This window comes from Plectropomus leopardus, chromosome 16 (genome assembly GCF_026936395.1).
Source record: "Plectropomus leopardus strain MGB_pleo_1.0 chromosome 16, ASM2693639v1, whole genome shotgun sequence".
NCBI classification, from domain to species: Eukaryota; Metazoa; Chordata; class Actinopteri; order Perciformes; family Serranidae; genus Plectropomus; species Plectropomus leopardus.
This window is the reverse complement of record NC_142191.1, coordinates 19,976,681-19,995,922: the sequence shown is the minus strand read 5'-3', so window position 1 is coordinate 19,995,922 and position 19,242 is coordinate 19,976,681. Positions and strand designations below refer to the sequence as shown.

The following is a 19,242-nucleotide window of genomic DNA, read 5'->3' as shown; positions in this document are numbered from 1 at the left end:
CAATTTACTTATTCATTATTCATTTTGATGACTTTTATCATATTGATTGATTGATTGATTGATTGATGGAAACGTGACTTATGACAAAATAAGAAACTAAACGGGAGTCAACGCCATCTAGTACATCATATTAAATTAAGAAAGTGGTGTAAAACACACACACACACACGCACGCACACACACACAAAGAGCACGAGGGCAACTACTGCCATTAAAAACTGGGTACACTAATTAGCGGATAATTAGCCTGACAAATACCGCCAGAAATCAATACAAACACACGTTATTACACTGTAAACTGATAATCAACGTCAGACGACTATGCCATATTTTATCAGGCACCTAGTGTTACTGTAGAGGCGACAAAACTTTAAAAAAGTATACGAAGCTCCCTGCGCTTTTCGGGAGGAATATTATGCCAAACTGCCTCTATGAAATATGTCATATTAATAATTCATGTGTCTCCGCCTAAACGCATAACTCGAGACAGACCAGATAAAATGCGCCATATGTCGACAGTCTTCTTGATAATTCGGCATTAATGTAATCATATAAAATACCATGGATTTGCGTAAAAAGTGCACATTTTGGATTTTTGTCGCCTAAACTTTCTGCCCGCATCTGTTAGTTAGCAGCGCTATTTGAGCGGGAGAAGATCATTGTGAAAAGATGTGAGCCCTTAACAAAAAAAAAAAGATTTATAACTCACTCTGATTCAAACACGGACTCAAAACAATAGTAATTCGCCGTCTATCATGTGTGATGAGATTTCTTTTTTCTTTCGGCGGTTAATTTTTTTCCCGGACATTAAAATCAGAAAAGCGGTGATTTAAGAAAGGTCCATAACAGCTTTTAAGTCAAATTAAACTGTCAAAACTGTATCACTGGAAGAACACAAAAAATCTATCCTAAAGATTTACGTAGGCGTTGTGTTTAAATGCATTTATTTCAGGCGGGATATTAGTGAAGGCTAACAGCAGCTATATGAAGCAGGCTGGTTTATGACAGTAGCTAGCTAGCTAAAACACCACAACATTACCGTTAGCTGAGTTCAAATCAGCAGCTCACTGCTGAAATTTCTCCGCGTTTGGGCTTCTTTAACTGAGAAACGATGATATCATACATGTCTGACATCTTACTAAAACAACTTTGCATGATAGATTTTATATTTCTTAGATAATTAAATCGGTAGAAACACTCACGTAGAAGCTTGTCCGCCGCCATCCCATAAAGAACTTTGTAAAAGCCCGCCAAGCGCGGTTGCTAGGTTACGGAACAAAGAGGCAGCATCACTGCAGTGAGAGATGGAGACGCCATCTTAGACCTTTTTAGGCTCCCAAAGTCTGTTCATTTAGTTCAGAGACGTTCACGGGAGTTTGAGTTTGAGCGGAGGTTGTGCATCAGGGTCCTTAATTCAGTTTCGGGCTGCTAAATCAAGAGGATCAATGATGTTTAACTGTGATTATATCAGATTAGATAATAATAATATAGCATTAAATAGAACTACTTTCCTTTTTATGGCATAAAAATATGAATATTTGACTTTAAAAAATAAAATAAGTTACCTTTACTCTTAAAAAATAGGGTCCTATTATTAAATTCTTATTTTATTTAATATGAATTAATTTATAAATTAGATGGCGCCCCTGCCTTTAACAAACAACACGGCGTGACATCAACTTAGCCTAACTTATATATTTAGTTATAGTTTATTTGAAGTCAGATTTTTTTTTTTACATGTTTTGAGCCACAATCCTTTATATTAATTAATAATTGATTACTATTAGAATATAGCCATTCAAATAGTTATTTTAAAAAATGTTATCAAATTCTTATTTTATTTCATATGAATTCATTATATTAATTCTTCAAAAATACATTTTAATGCCCCAATTATATCAACAGCAGATCTTACCTGTGAAAACTGGGAAGAGTGGGCTGAAAGTAACACAGTGAGCACCAAGCACCATCAGTGTGCCAACAGAATAATTTGTAAATACTTTTAAAGCTCTGCACATCACAGGAATATGTTGCCAATCCTCCATAATAAGATACCCTTAAAGGTGAATTAAACTTTCTTAGCATTAAGTAACATCTGAGAAGTAATACAGTTTTTAAAGCCGCCAAGTTTTGGTTTTATGTTGAGAGAAAATTATAATTAATCATCCTTCCACTATACCCCATCATGCATCACTGCATCTTAACTACAATTAATACAAGTACTGCAAAGTTTTTGCTCTTGAAAATATTTTATCTTGACTTGAAATAAATTAAATATACATACATGAAAATAAATGAAGTACTACAGAAATGATAATGAATATAAATAAATAGTTTTTGTACTTAAGAAATCAATGAAGCTCAACACTGGTTGCCCAGGCTGGCAAAAAGACACCTGCTCTTTATGGCAAAATCTGGAGATATGGTTTAGTCACCTTAGATTTTTAGTAATTAAGATACTGTGCAGTTACTACTACAACCTTATAATGAAAATATGACATTAAGACATTTTCAAATGTTTTATTGCAGTGACAACACATACAATTGATTGGAAGTTGATTTTCAAAGTGTTGCTGTAAATTAGCCTTTAGTAAGTTAATAGAGCAAGTGTTACCTGTTGGAGATCTGTCCCATCCTGTAGCTGCAAAACCAGTTGATAGTCCAGTCTGGTTTGCTCCTGATTGGTTGGGATGAAAACCGGCAGCAACACAGGCACCCTGGAATAAACATAAACATGCATTTCTTGCAATTTGCCTTTTATTTTTTACTTGTTGTGCATTTTCTTCGCTAACGTAGTATTTCGGGCCTTCCTTGAAAAGAGAGTATATGTAGAAATTTAAGGGTGGCACATAAGTATATTAGTAAAAACAAAAATAATACATGCTTAAATAAATAAATGAATATCAACTTATACAATAAAATGCTTAAATAAGGGATTCAATGAATAATAATGTTATTCAATGCTTAATTATAGCCACAAATGAATAAAATCACCAATTAAAAAAATTAAAACACAAACAATTAAATATGTTTCATTTATTCCTCCATTTATATACATATTCACAAACACAATATTGTATATAAAATGTATTTGTATATTTAAAACACACACACACATGCACACACGCACACACACACACACACGCGAGCACACACACACACACACACACACACACACACACACACGCGAGCACACACACACACACACACACACACGCACACACGCACGCACACACACACACACACACACACACACACACGAGCACACACGCACACACACACACACGCACACACGCACAAAGAGTACGAGGGCAACTACTGCCATTAAAAACTGGGTACACTAATTAGCGGATAATTAGCCTGACAAATACCGCCAGAAATCAATACAAACACACGTTATTACACTGTAAACTGATAATCAACGTCAGACGACTATGCCATATTTTATCAGGCACCTAGTGTTACTGTAGAGGCGACAAAACTTTAAAAAGTATACGAAGCTCCCTGCGCTTTTCGGGAGAAATATTATGCCAAACTGCCTCTATGAAATATGTCATATTAATAATTCATGTGTCTCCGCCTAAACGCATAACTCGAGACAGACCAGATAAAATGCGCCATATGTCGACAGTCTTCTTGATAATTCGGCATTAATGTAATCATATAAAATACCATGGATTTGCATAAAAAGTGCACATTTTGGATTTTTGTCGCCTAAACTTTCTGCCCGCATCTGTTAGTTAGCAGCGCTATTTGAGCAGGAGAAGATCATTGTGAAAAGATGTGAGCCCTTTACAAAAAAAAAAGATTTATAACTCACTCTGATTCAAACACGGACTCAAAACAATAGTAATTCACCATCTATCATGTGTGATGAGATTTCTTTTTTCGTTCGGTGGTTAATTTTTTTCCCGGACATTAAAATCAGAAAAGCGGTGATTTAAGAAAGGTCCATAACAGCTTTTAAGTCAAATTAAACTGTCAAAACTGTATCACTGGAAGAACACAAAAAATCTATCCTAAAGATTTACGTAGGCGTTGTGTTTAAATGCATTTATTTCAGGCGGGATATTAGTGAAGGCTAACAGCAGCTATATGAAGCAGGCTGGTTTATGACAGTAGCTAGCTAGCTAAAACACCACAACATTACCGTTAGCTGAGTTCAAATCAGCAGCTCACTGCTGAAATTTCTCCGCGTTTGGGCTTCTTTAACTGAGAAACGATGATATCATACATGTCTGACATCTTACTAAAACAACTTTGCATGATAGATTTTATATTTCTTAGATAATTAAATCGGTAGAAACACTCACGTAGAAGCTTGTCCGCCGCCATCCCATAAAGAACTTTGTAAAAGCCCGCCAAGCGCGGTTGCTAGGTTACGGAACAAAGAGGCAGCATCACTGCAGTGAGAGATGGAGACGCCATCTTAGACCTTTTTAGGCTCCCAAAGTCTGTTCATTTAGTTCAGAGACGTTCACGGGAGTTTGAGTTTGAGCGGAGGTTGTGCATCGGGTCCTTAATTCAGTTTCGGGCTGCTAAATCAAGAGGATCAATGATGTTTAACCGTGATTATATCATCCACATACAGTTGCTGTACCACAGTGTAGCAGGCGCAATGACACCACACTTCGTCACTAGATGGCGCCCTGCCTTTAACAAACAACACAGCGCGAAGTCAGCTTAGCATCTCCTGAACAGTCAAGCAAACTGTATTATATATTTAGTTATAGTTTATTTGAAGTCAGATTTTTTTTTTACATGTTTTGAGCCACGATCCTTATATTAATTAATAATTGATTACTATTAGAATATAGCCATTCAAATAGTTATTTTAAAAAATGTTATCAAATTCTTATTTTATTTCATATGAATTCATTATATTAATTCTTCAAAAATACATTTTAATGCCCCAATTATATCAACAGCAGATCTTACCTGTGAAAACTGGGAAGAGTGGGCTGAAAGTAACACGGCGAGCACCAAGCACCATCAGTTTGCCATCAGAATAATTTGTAAATACTTTTAAAGCTCTGCACATCACAGGAATAATTTTGCCAATCCCTCCATAATAAGATACCCTTAAAAGTGAATTAAACTTTCTTAGCATTAAGTAACATCTGAGAAGTAATACAGTTTTTAAAGCCGCCAAGTTTTGGTTTTATGTTGAGAGAAAATTATAATTAATCATCCTTCCACTATACCCCATCATGCATCACTGCATCTTAACTACAATTAATACAAGTACTGCAAAGTTTTTGCTCTTGAAAATATTTTATCTGCACTTGAAATAAATTAAATATACATACATGAAAATAAATGAAGTATTACAGAAATGATAATGAATATAAATAAATAGTTTTTGTACTTAAGAAATCAATGAAGCTCAACACTGGTTGCCCAGGCTGGCAAAAAGACACCTGCTCTTTATGGCAAAATCTGGAGATATGGTTTAGTCACCTTAGATTTTTAGTAATTAAGATACTGTGCAGTTACTACTACAACCTTATAATGAAAATATGACATTAAGACATTTTCAAATGTTTTATTGCAGTGACAACACATACAATTGATTGGAAGTTGATTTTCAAAGTGTTGCTGTAAATTAGCCTTTAGTAAGTTAATAGAGCAAGTGTTACCTGTTGCAGGTCTGTCCCATCCTGTAGCTGCAAAACCAGTTCATAGTCCAGTCTGGTTTGCTCCTGATTGGTTGGGATGAAAACCGGCAGCAACACAGGCACCCTGGAATAAACATAAACATGCATTTCTTGCAATTTGCCTTTATTTTTTTACTTGTTGTGCATTTTCTTCGCTAACGTAGTATTTCGGGGCCTTCCTTGAAAAGAGAGTATATGTAGAAATTTAAGGGTGGCACATAAGTATATTAGTAAAAACAAAAATAATACATGCTTAAATAAATAAATGAATATCAACTTATACAATAAAATGCTTAAATAAGGGATTCAATGAATAATAATGTTATTCAATGCTTAATTATAGCCACAAATGAATAAAATCACCAATTAAAAAAATTAAAACACAAACAATTAAATATGTTTCATTTATTCCTCCATTTATATACATATTCACAAACACAATATTGTATATAAAATGTATTTGTATATTTAAAACACACACACACACGCACACACGCACACACACACACACACACACGCGAGCACACGCACACACACACACACGCGAGCACACACACACACACACACACACGCACGCACACACGCACACAAAGAGCACGAGGGCAACTACTGCCATTAAAAACTGGGTACACTAATCAGCGGATAATTAGCCTGACAAATACCGCCAGAAATCAATACAAACACACGTTATTACACTGTAAACTGATAATCAACGTCAGACGACTATGCCATATTTTATCAGGCACCTAGTGTTACTGTAGAGGCGACAAAACTTTAAAAAAGTATACGAAGCTCCCTGCGCTTTTCGGGAGGAATATTATGCCAAACTGCCTCTATGAAATATGTCATATTAATAATTCATGTGTCTCCGCCTAAACGCATAACTCGAGACAGACCAGATAAAATGCGCCATATGTCGACAGTCTTCTTGATAATTCGGCATTAATGTAATCATATAAAATACCATGGATTTGCGTAAAAAGTGCACATTTTGGATTTTTGTCGCCTAAACTTTCTGCCCGCATCTGTTTGTTAGCAGCGCTATTTGAGCGGGAGAAGATCATTGTGAAAAGATGTGAGCCCTTTACAAAAAAAAAAGATTTATAACTCACTCTGATTCAAACACGGACTCAAAACAATAGTAATTCACCATCTATCATGTGTGATGAGATTTCTTTTTTCTTTCGGCGGTTAATTTTTTTCCCGGACATTAAAATCAGAAAAGCGGTGATTTAAGAAAGGTCCATAACAGCTTTTAAGTCAGATTAAACTGTCAAAACTGTATCACTGGAAGAACACAAAAAATCTATCCTAAAGATTTACGTAGGCGTTGTGTTTAAATGCATTTATTTCAGGCGGGATATTAGTGAAGGCTAACAGCAGCTATATGAAGCAGGCTGGTTTATGACAGTAGCTAGCTAGCTAAAACACCACAACATTACCGTTAGCTGAGTTCAAATCAGCAGCTCACTGCTGAAATTTCTCCGCGTTTGGGCTTCTTTAACTGAGAAACGATGATATCATACATGTCTGACATCTTACTAAAACAACTTTGCATGATAGATTTTATATTTCTTAGATAATTAAATCGGTAGAAACACTCACGTAGAAGCTTGTCCGCCGCCATCCCATAAAGAACTTTGTAAAAGCCCGCCAAGCGCGGTTGCTAGGTTACGGAACAAAGAGGCAGCATCACTGCAGTGAGAGATGGAGACGCCATCTTAGACCTTTTTAGGCTCCCAAAGTCTGTTCATTTAGTTCAGAGACGTTCACGGGAGTTTGAGTTTGAGCGGAGGTTGTGCATCAGGGTCCTTAATTCAGTTTCGGGCTGCTAAATCAAGAGGATCAATGATGTTTAACTGTGATTATATCAGATTAGATAATAATAATATAGCATTAAATAGAACTACTTTCCTTTTTATGGCATAAAAATATGAATATTTGACTTTAAAAAATAAAATAAGTTACCTTTACTCTTAAAAAATAGGGTCCTATTATTAAATTCTTATTTTATTTAATATGAATTAATTTATAAATTAGATGGCGCCCCTGCCTTTAACAAACAACACGGCGTGACATCAACTTAGCCTAACTTATATATTTAGTTATAGTTTATTTGAAGTCAGATTTTTTTTTTTACATGTTTTGAGCCACAATCCTTTATATTAATTAATAATTGATTACTATTAGAATATAGCCATTCAAATAGTTATTTTAAAAAATGTTATCAAATTCTTATTTTATTTCATATGAATTCATTATATTAATTCTTCAAAAATACATTTTAATGCCCCAATTATATCAACAGCAGATCTTACCTGTGAAAACTGGGAAGAGTGGGCTGAAAGTAACACGGTGAGCACCAAGCACCATCAGTGTGCCAACAGAATAATTTGTAAATACTTTTAAAGCTCTGCACATCACAGGAATATGTTGCCAATCCCTCCATAATAAGATACCCTTAAAGGTGAATTAAACTTTCTTAGCATTAAGTAACATCTGAGAAGTAATACAGTTTTTAAAGCCGCCAAGTTTTAGTTTTATGTTGAGAGAAAATTATAATTAATCATCCTTCCACTATACCCCATCATGCATCACTGCATCTTAACTACAATTAATACAAGTACTGCAAAGTTTTTGCTCTTGAAAATATTTTATCTTGACTTGAAATAAATTAAATATACATACATGAAAATAAATGAAGTATTACAGAAATGATAATGAATATAAATAAATAGTTTTTGTACTTAAGAAATCAATGAAGCTCAACACTGGTTGCCCAGGCTGGCAAAAAGACACCTGCTCTTTATGGCAAAATCTGGAGATATGGTTTAGTCACCTTAGATTTTTAGTAATTAAGATACTGTGCAGTTACTACTACAACCTTATAATGAAAATATGACATTAAGACATTTTCAAATGTTTTATTGCAGTGACAACACATACAATTGATTGGAAGTTGATTTTCAAAGTGTTGCTGTAAATTAGCCTTTAGTAAGTTAATAGAGCAAGTGTTACCTGTTGGAGATCTGTCCCATCCTGTAGCTGCAAAACCAGTTGATAGTCCAGTCTGGTTTGCTCCTGATTGGTTGGGATGAAAACCGGCAGCAACACAGGCACCCTGGAATAAACATAAACATGCATTTCTTGCAATTTGCCTTTATTTTTTTACTTGTTGTGCATTTTCTTCGCTAACGTAGTATTTCGGGGCCTTCCTTGAAAAGAGAGTATATGTAGAAATTTAAGGGTGGCACATGAGTATATTAGTAAAAACAAAAATAATACATGCTTAAATAAATAAATGAATATCAACTTATACAATAAAATGCTTAAATAAGGGATTCAATGAATAATAATGTTATTCAATGCTTAATTATAGCCACAAATGAATAAAATCACCAATTAAAAAAATTAAAACACAAACAATTAAATATGTTTCATTTATTCCTCCATTTATATACATATTCACAAACACAATATTGTATATAAAATGTATTTGTATATTTAAAACACACACACACATGCGCACACACACACACACACACACACACACGCGAGCACACACACTCACACACACACACACACACACACACACACGCACACACGCACGCACACACACACACACACACACACACACACACACACACACGCACACACACACACACGCACACACGCACAAAGAGTACGAGGGCAACTACTGCCATTAACAACTGGGTACACTAATTAGCGGATAATTAGCCTGACAAATACCGCCAGAAATCAATACAAACACACGTTATTACACTGTAAACTGATAATCAACGTCAGACGACTATGCCATATTTTATCAGGCACCTAGTGTTACTGTAGAGGCGACAAAACTTTAAAAAAGTATACGAAGCTCCCTGCGCTTTTCGGGAGAAATATTATGCCAAACTGCCTCTATGAAATATGTCATATTAGTAATTCATGTGTCTCCGCCTAAACGCATAACTCGAGACAGACCAGATAAAATGCGCCATATGTCGACAGTCTTCTTGATAATTCGGCATTAATGTAATCATATAAAATACCATGGATTTGCATAAAAAGTGCACATTTTGGATTTTTGTCGCCTAAACTTTCTGCCCGCATCTGTTAGTTAGCAGCGCTATTTGAGCAGGAGAAGATCATTGTGAAAAGATGTGAGCCCTTTACAAAAAAAAAAGATTTATAACTCACTCTGATTCAAACACGGACTCAAAACAATAGTAATTCACCATCTATCATGTGTGATGAGATTTCTTTTTTCGTTCGGTGGTTAATTTTTTTCCCGGACATTAAAATCAGAAAAGCGGTGATTTAAGAAAGGTCCATAACCGCTTTTAAGTCAAATTAAACTGTCAAAACTGTATCACTGGAAGAACACAAAAAATCTATCCTAAAGATTTACGTAGGCGTTGTGTTTAAATGCATTTATTTCAGGCGGGATATTAGTGAAGGCTAACAGCAGCTATATGAAGCAGGCTGGTTTATGACAGTAGCTAGCTAGCTAAAACACCACAACATTACCGTTAGCTGAGTTCAAATCAGCAGCTCACTGCTGAAATTTCTCCGCGTTTGGGCTTCTTTAACTGAGAAACGATGATATCATACATGTCTGACATCTTACTAAAACAACTTTGCATGATAGATTTTATATTTCTTAGATAATTAAATCGGTAGAAACACTCACGTAGAAGCTTGTCCGCCGCCATCCCATAAAGAACTTTGTAAAAGCCCGCCAAGCGCGGTTGCTAGGTTACGGAACAAAGAGGCAGCATCACTGCAGTGAGAGATGGAGACGCCATCTTAGACCTTTTTAGGCTCCCAAAGTCTGTTCAGTTAGTTCAGAGACGTTCACGGGAGTTTGAGTTTGAGCGGAGGTTGTGCATCGGGGTCCTTAATTCAGTTTCGGGCTGCTAAATCAAGAGGATCAATGATGTTTAACCGTGATTCAATCAGATTAGATAATAATAATATAGCATTAGATAGAACTACTTTCCTTTTTATGGCATAAAAATATGAATATTTGACTTTAAAAAATAAAATAAGTTACCTTTACTCTTAAAAAATAGGGTCCTATTATTAAATTCTTATTTTATTTAATATGAATTAATTTATAAATTAGATGGGGCCCCTGCCTTTAACAAACAACACGGCGTGACGTCAACTTAGCCTAACTTATATATTTAGTTATAGTTTATTTGAAGTCAGATTTTTTTTTTACATGTTTTGAGCCACGATCCTTTATATTAATTAATAATTGATTACTATTAGAATATAGCCATTCAAATAGTTATTTAAAAAAATGATATCAAATTCTTATTTTATTTCATGTGAATTCATTATATTAATTCTTCAAAAATACATTTTAATGCCCCAATTATATCAACAGCAGATCTTACCTGTGAACACTGGGATGAGTGGGCTGAAAGTAACACGGCGAGCACCAAGCACCATCAGTGTGCCATCAGAATAATTTGAAAAATACTTTAAGGGTCTGTTCATCTTGCACTATTGTTAAACTGTGGAGATCGCTGAGGACAACAGATTTACTTACCAAAGTCATATCAGACAAACTATTCTGTCCTAAAGGGGTGTGCACTTTTTATCTGATGTGGCGTCATCACTGACCTCATGGTTTATCACAGCAAAAATACATTAAAAAAATTTAAACATATTTGTTTACTGGCAGCATGTGGTCATCTCTCTGTCTTTTTCCCTCTTGTGTCATGTGTGAAACCTTGATGCTTTTATCCCACACTCTCTGGCAGCCCACACAACGCCTTCATGTCTCTGTGCAGCTCTCAGCGCTTATCAGGCACTCAAGAGGAGAGTCAGAGGAAGTAGAGGTGTTTTGTTCTTCAGAGGCAGAGCTTTGTTGTTCGCTGTCATTCGAGATGCAAACAGTCCCCTTCTTGCTGGAGATCTGTCGATTTACACAATACCTGTCAGTCTGCATCACAGTCTGTAATGGCTGTTGAGCAGACTGTCCCCCTGACACAGACACATTTTTGGCATCTCTGCTATTTCTATTTTTGATCACAGATGTTTTATAATAAGACGTGAATCATTGTGAGAAGCTTAAATTAGTCTGTTAATAAGACTTGGACTGCCTCATGAAAAAGCTGATAAATAAACTCAATACAGGAATCTTTACGAATGCTTTCTGTAGTTGTATACACCTGCTAGCATTTTAAAAATGCCATATTTGAAAACTGAGGTGAAGTGGAGGATAAAACTATCCAAAACTTGAGCTAGCCACCTCTTCATTTGCTAAATAGAGATGACCCCTCTGACATGCAAACTCAGCCTACTCGTGCACTACTAGTGTCTGGACCGACAGCGCTGCTCCTTTGCATTGACAGGAGCCAGTTGAGATGGTTTGGGTTTATGATAAAGATGCCCCCTGGATGCCTGTGCAGGCACATCCAACTGGAGGGATTTCCCCTGGGCAGACCAACACACTGAGGGATTAGGCTCCCCATCTGGCCTTGAAATGCTTAGAGTCCCCGCAGCAGGAAGCCAGAGAGAGGGCCTCTGGGCTTCTTTGCTTGCCTTGTAACTGTACCACCCAGACCCAGATATGCTTAAAAAAATCGTTGGAATAATTCAAAATATTTGAAACTGCACTTACAGCATAAGTAAAGCACTTCAATTTTATGGATATTTCCTGTTGTTTTTGCAGCAAAATGTTATATACATTCAAACAGAAAGTGAATGACACGCTCCAGGGTGAAGTCCAGGGTTTGTTGGAGTCATCCTGCCTGCCTTCCCAGCTCTTTCTATCACAGTAGTTGCCAGCAGTGTTGAAAAACTGCAACAACCCAGTGCCTATAGCACCGCGAAAGAAGCCCTGGTGTGTTCTTGTTTGACTTAAATGCATGGATGTATTATAAAACCTGGATACACCATGCAGTTGAACCCCCGTTCATTCCTATGAGAGCTTTTTAGTGGTGCATGAAAGAAAAAAACGCTATTTCTGCAGTAAAAAAGTAACCAGATTTTCCACATTACTGGGCCCGTAGAGCATGCTCACTGTGCCCAGCTTCTGCTGGCGGAGCAACTGACTTCAGGGTTAGTGTCCCACTAGCTTGAAGGACCATCAAATAATTTAATTTTGCTGCTTGCTTAGATTTTGCAAATTTTGACGCTTACAGAAATGTATCCACATTAATGTAAACTCTGTCAAATTTGCTTCAAAGCCTGGCGCTCTTCCCGGGCATCTTGAAACCACCGTTAAAAGACCCGAGTCTCATGTAAACGTCCACTGACGAGTTGCCTGCAGCCTCTCAGACTGACGTGCTCAGAGCAAAAAGTGACGCTCTGTGTCTGAAGTGGTGAAGGGATGTCGCATTTTTGTAGGCCAACCAGGAAGTAAGCATCGCACTGGTTCCCTCGTCAAAAACCTTATGGGATTTTTGAATGAAATTTATGATTATTGTCAAAAACTAAGACGTAAACACAAGTTTATGAGAATTACACGTTTTTTTTTCCTTGTCCAGTTTTTTTTTTTTTTGCTTGTTTTTCAGGTAATTTTCCCATTTCATTTGACCAATTTTTGCTAATTTTTTGGGCCACATCTTGTTAAGTTGCTGGTTGCCCTCTCCCCGCTATTTTTGGTTGTTTTTTTTAGCTCAAGGCACTTAGCATGCTCCTGCAAAAACACAAGGCACATTGAGCGGAAAAATGCAAGGCACTCTGTAGGGGTCGGCTGATTTTTCAGGTCCCATACCAATACTGATCATGAGTACTTAATGAGATCGATAACGGATATTTGGAACCGATATGCATTTCTAATAAAAACAAAAACGTCTCTGTCAATGTTTAGAATTCTGAAGCCTTTAGCAAATCAGAACTGAAACTTTCAGCATCTTTTATAGCAACTTCGCAGCACATTTTTTAATAAAGTACAGTGCAAATTTAAATGAAAACTGAATAAATGGAAAAAGCTCCCTGCAGTTTTACAAAGTAAATTCTGACACTTTCTTTGCATGAGTTGCAGACTGCCTGCTGATTGTTGCTGATTGAGTGAAAATACGCACACTTTTTAATCAATCAGTTTTTTGGGGGATTATTAAAATACAACGCCAATACAAACAATCAGCAAAATGATCAACAACCAACCAGGCCGACAACGTGTCGACCGTTAGCAAATGCAGCCAGCAAAACAATTCAGTCATTAAAAATCATTACAAAAAGCTGAGCTCAAACTGATCATCTCTATTTCAGAAACCTCAGACTGCGCCATCTGTCCTCTAAGTAACAACAAAGTAGACTTCAGCTGTGAAGCCCGAGAAAAGCCATTACACCTCTGGCTGCGGCCTTTACTGTTGATCCCAGACAGACGGACCAGTCGCACCACACTCGACTGGTAAAAGCAGCACCACTTTATTTCTGACAGGACTGGAAGCTAAAAGTCCTCTACCGAAGCCCTCTGTTCCTCTGACACGTTTGAGCTTTTCTCTGCAGACTTTAACCACTCTGACCTGTTAACAGTCGAGAGTTTTACCCACAAAACAGCCGCAGTCTGGTTGTGATTTATTTCTTACGCAATTCTCAGTAAACTCTCGGCTGTCGGTGAAATTCTGGAAAGTGTTGAGCCGTCTACATTTTTTTTAAGTGGCAGATTAATTTGACACCAGAAAAAACGAGTATGCTTCGCTCTCACCTCCTTCAGCCGCCCTCAAGCCAGCAGCAATCAGCTCGCAGCTGAGTGACTGCGTGAAGCCAAACGCCCCACGGTTTTAATGTTTTCTTTAACTGCCGTGGTATTTATGCTCATGCACCCAACCGGGGATTTAGTTTTGCTGTGCTTTTGGCGGATTCAAAATGTCAACTGATAAAAATCTATCCACAAAGCCCTCAAGTTCAGCACAGTGTGACTCACTGTCTGCAGACTCGAGCTGTTTCTTTAAATACCAGATAGTTTATTTTATTTATGCAGAGTAAAGCGTTTACATTCAATCGTGAGTGTTAGTGGTTTTGTTTTTATTGTATTTGTGAGGCATTTATTCCACTACAACACTCATTCCATTATTGTTTTTGTTTTTCAGAGTTAAGTGCTTAAAGCTGGGGTAGGAAGAAATCTGAAAAACAAAAGACAACAAACAGAATTTAAAAAATCCTCGAGACAGCCACGGGCATATGCACACAATGCTCACAGTAAACCGCTGTTCCCCCTAAATTGTCGCACGCAGCTCATTCGTTCAGCCCCTCCTCGCCCCACTCTCTCTCTCCGTTTATCGGACTGAAACTAGACATGAATTAGCTGTTATGACTTGGCTCTTGGGCCTGACAAATATGGGAGACGCACCATTTTAAAGGTTAAACCAAGGTAACTTTATTGAACAAAAGTAACTGAACATGCTAATAAACAGAGTCTAAAGCGTGGGATGTTAATGTCAGTAAAGCAGACGGCGCGTGTGTGATCAGTGTGTGTGATCCGTGTGTGTGATCCGTGTGTGTGATCCGTGTGTGTGATCAGTGTGTGTGATCAATGTGTGTGATCAGTGTGTGTGATCCGTGTGTGTGATCAGTGTGGTGTGGGGATGTTGTGTAGTGGGCAAAAAAAAGGAAACTGGGGATGAACTCAAAGTTGATACATCACTCAGAGGGAGCGTCCCTGTTGGGAGGAGAGAGAGAGCAGAATGAGACACAGCATCCATTTATAATCCAGCAGCACTGGGCCCTGGTGCCAAGAGAGCCCCGATTACCGGCCCACCCCCCAAAAAATAAACTGGGCACCCCATCTTAAATACCTGGTTTGATTTATTAACTTGAGCCGACGTTTCTCCGTCCTCCACAGGAGCGAGAAGAGAAGGTGAGACTTCAGGGTCAGATCAAGAGGCTGTGGGAGGACAACCAGAGACTGCAGGAGGAGTCGCAGACGTCTGCCGCCAAGCTCAAGAAGTTCACAGAGTGGGTCTTTAACACCATCGACATGAACTGAGTCCGACCTGCACGTTTCAGCTCTCACACACACACACACACACACGCACACATCAGCACACACAGTCTGGACGGAGAGGCAGAGGGGGCAGGAACTGTGCTCGAGGAAAGTGGAGACTTGTTGGACTCTGATGCTGAACCCTCCGACCATCTTCCATCGACTTCAAACAGTCATTTTGTCGGCCAGCATCAGTCTTCACAGACGGCTCTTTTTAACTTTCTCAGGACGAGACTCGAGAAAAATGGGCGTGTTCATCAGATTAAGAAGGACTGACCTTTACTATAACGGGACCACGGGAGCGTTGCCGAATTGTTCTTTCTCTCATATTGCCGTGCCAAAAGTTTTTTTTTTGCAAAAATGCCAATGAAGAGGAAGCTCTTTCCCGCACTCCTTTTTTCTGAAGAGGTCAGCTTGTGAACGTCAACACTCCCTCTGCCGTGCTTTCCAAGTGGATGCACTTCTTTCTTTTGGACGACCTACAGTAGATATCTGACCTTTTCCCGTTTTTCCCAGTTACTTTTTTCTAATGTTGCCCAGCTTCTCTTTGTGCCAAACCAAACCTGCCACAGCGGAGGGCAGCAGAGACATCCCTGTGACTGCAGAGAAGACGCCTCTGAAACGCCACGCAACAGGTACGCCACAAATCTGCCGGCCTGGACGCAAACAAACACACATAATGAATCTGAAGCCCGCTGGACACAGCAGAGGTTTTCATTTCTCTCACGTGTAAATGGAGTGTAAAGAAATTAAGTGTTTCCTCGAAAACTGAAGGGTCATCGTGGCTGTTTGTCCGTCAGCCTCCGACATGGAAGCAGGTCCATCTGCCTCTGATCAGAAGGGAAACATGGATTTGTACAGTGTTTTTTTTCTCAGATCTGGATTACTGCATCCTGTCTGCCTCCACAGCACAAACCAACACCTGACAGAGGAGTTTATTTATAAGCCATCGGCAAGCGGTGCCATTAAACATGAGTGACATCCAGAGTGCTTTGGTCCATCTCAATTGTATGTGTCTTAAAAGCAATAGGAAGAAGTCCAGTCTCTCAGAAACAAAGGGGAGAGTTTGCTCTGGGAAGTTCAACATGGATATATTTCTTTTTTTCTTTTTTTTTTGAAAGGTTATACTTAACAGACATGCTGCACAAGAGCCTTCGTCTTCTTCCGTGAAAGCATCGTGCTTTTGGGAAAAAGCAGCGCGAGGACTCAACATCCCACCGTCTGGAACACAGAGAGCCAGCTGATGAGAAATGACAGAGACATTGGTTAATTTATTTCCTTGTATTATAATTCCAATAAATAAGTTGTTCTATTCGTACAGTACAACTGACATCAGTGTTTAGTTCCTCAAAAAAAGGGTCACTAGCTATATTATTTAAAATGGCTTTCTTTCTTAATTCTGGCTAACGCCTGACTATATGCTTTTTCTTCTGTATTCTGTTGTATTTTGTGGTGCCCGAGCCTGCTGTCGTGTTGCTTACAGTGCCCTCTAGTGATGACCAGTGGAAATGTCATGGTTATTAAATGTGCTGCCAGTCACTCTGTATTTTTTCCCACGCCTCTTCAACAATCAGTCAGACATCGACGGGGAGGCCACACGAACACAGAACAGCAAGAAAAATCAGGAGCCAGCTTTGAGAGACAATCAAAGGTTGATTTTTTTGATAAAGGGAGCAGACCTTAGGTGTACTTAGTGTGTGTGTGTGTGTGTGTGTGTGTGTGTGTGTTAGTGTGTGTGTTTGTGCTTAAAGTTTAACTTCTGTCCTCCAGTTTTCTGGGATTTTCAGAGAACACACAACTGTGCAAAAGTCTTAGACCACCATAAACTTTATCTTAGCAAGGTTATAATGATCATATATATTTATTTTTGTTGTCTCTTGACTAAAATACAACCAGATCATTCAAGACATATATATATATATATATATATATACAGTATTAAAAACTTAAATATTTTATAATAATACAATTTCAACAGGCTGCAGTTGCAACTATTTGGTGTGACCTCCCTTTCTAATGAGCATATCTTGAACTCCATACTAATCTTCTGTTTACACCAGGCCTCATTCAAGATCTGCAAAGCTCAATGAATTGTTTTAGCTTTTAGCTAGGTTTCATTTTTTGCACTAAATATTAACCCCAGTCTGAAGAAGCCATTGTGTTGTGGCCTGAGACTTTTGCAGAGAACTGTAATCCAACAAAAATGAGGTGTGTGCTTGGATTAAAAGGCCCCGCAGTAAGGAGGAGTTATTGTGTTTCAGTGGCAACGTGTGTCATCTTTGTGTGAATGTACATCAGTCTATCCAGCCGTGCCTACAGTCACTTATTTTGGTCATACTCCCAGGCAGAACAGGGACGTGCCTTTGAAACAGCACCTGGGGAACAGATGAAAGGGAAAGGCTCTTCTTCGTCATCCTGAAAAATAAAAACACCTGGTAACACACATATTAGTTTTAAACAGCATTTTAGTCACAGTCGGAGACTTCATCAGTGTTTGCGGTGGGTATTAACTGGGAGCCTGAATATTTTACTCAACACAATCGGGCCCGTCTGCCTCCGGACGCAGGGACAAGACTGTGTGTGAAGTGTATGAAAATGTGTCGATGTGAGTGTGTTGTGTGTGTGCGTGTGTGCCTTTTGCATCCAGTTACATGCAGTATATCTTTCAGGGCAGCTGGCCCCTGTAATGAGTGTATTGGAAGAAATGTTCCCTCAAATCACTTACAACCCAAGCAGGAGCCACAAAGCTGTTTGGGCAGCCAGGTGTCTGTGTTGGGGTTTTTTCAGGTCGCTAACTCGAGCATGTATACTGATACTGTTCGAAAACGTGGTGTAAGCCTTAATTCCCCCGTCCTTTGCCATCAAAGCCCTTTGATGAAAAAACTCTCCCAGTTTCTGAATCTCTAAAAGCAAATTTGCGTCTTGAATCGATGCAATTTAAAACCCTGCAGCAAAACGCACAGAGCGGCACCCGGTCTGAATGTAAAGAGAATATAAACAAGCCTAAAGAAATGTGATGTTTACTATTACCGACACTCAGCTCTGCAGTTTTGCAGGGAGAAGAGTGAACCCTTAACAAAACGACGTAGAGGGTTCTGTTTTAAGAACCTCTCGTCAGCCTGCGTGGATCATAACGACCAGAGAACAGTCAGCTGCTTCATCGCTTTGCTTGTTAATATAATTCTGTTCTTCTAACAAGTTGGCCAGTTGTGAAAAGCAGTCTAGTCATCAACCAACAATGTGAAATCCTCAAAATATTCACAAAATATGAGTCATTTAGGCAGGAATGTTCCCTATCCAGCAAGTTTGACTGTAAATTGTTGTGAGCTCTGGTTCCCTGACCGGAGCTACAGTACGTCGACGCTTAAATGATGACTTATAGGTAGTTTCGTATTTTATTGTACATGGAAAGTGCTCTAGTTTTTTGTATTTCAAATGAAGTACGGCCACAAGGCTGACTGTGCAGTGCAGATGTTTTCGCTCGCATCTTTAAAAGTGTGCATCAGATGTTAGATACAGTCGTCCACCTTATACAGAGACGCATAAAAACGCACACACGCCAGTTACTCCAGTGTGAATGCCGAGTTGTTTAACGGTGCATATGTTTTGTTTTGTTTTTTCTCTCCTCAGCTTTGT

General features: G+C 38.4%; 1 long non-coding RNA gene across 1 annotated transcript in view; it reads left to right on the top strand.

Moving 5' to 3' along the window:
• Positions 1–17,846, top strand: part of LOC148186884 (uncharacterized) — a 68,250-nt gene extending 50,404 nt beyond the window's left edge. The window contains exon 3 of the long non-coding RNA XR_015779212.1: positions 15,466–17,846. This is a non-coding gene — a long non-coding RNA (uncharacterized LOC148186884). The remainder of the gene's footprint in view (positions 1–15,465) is intronic.
• The last annotated feature ends 1,396 nt before the right edge of the window (positions 17,847–19,242 follow it).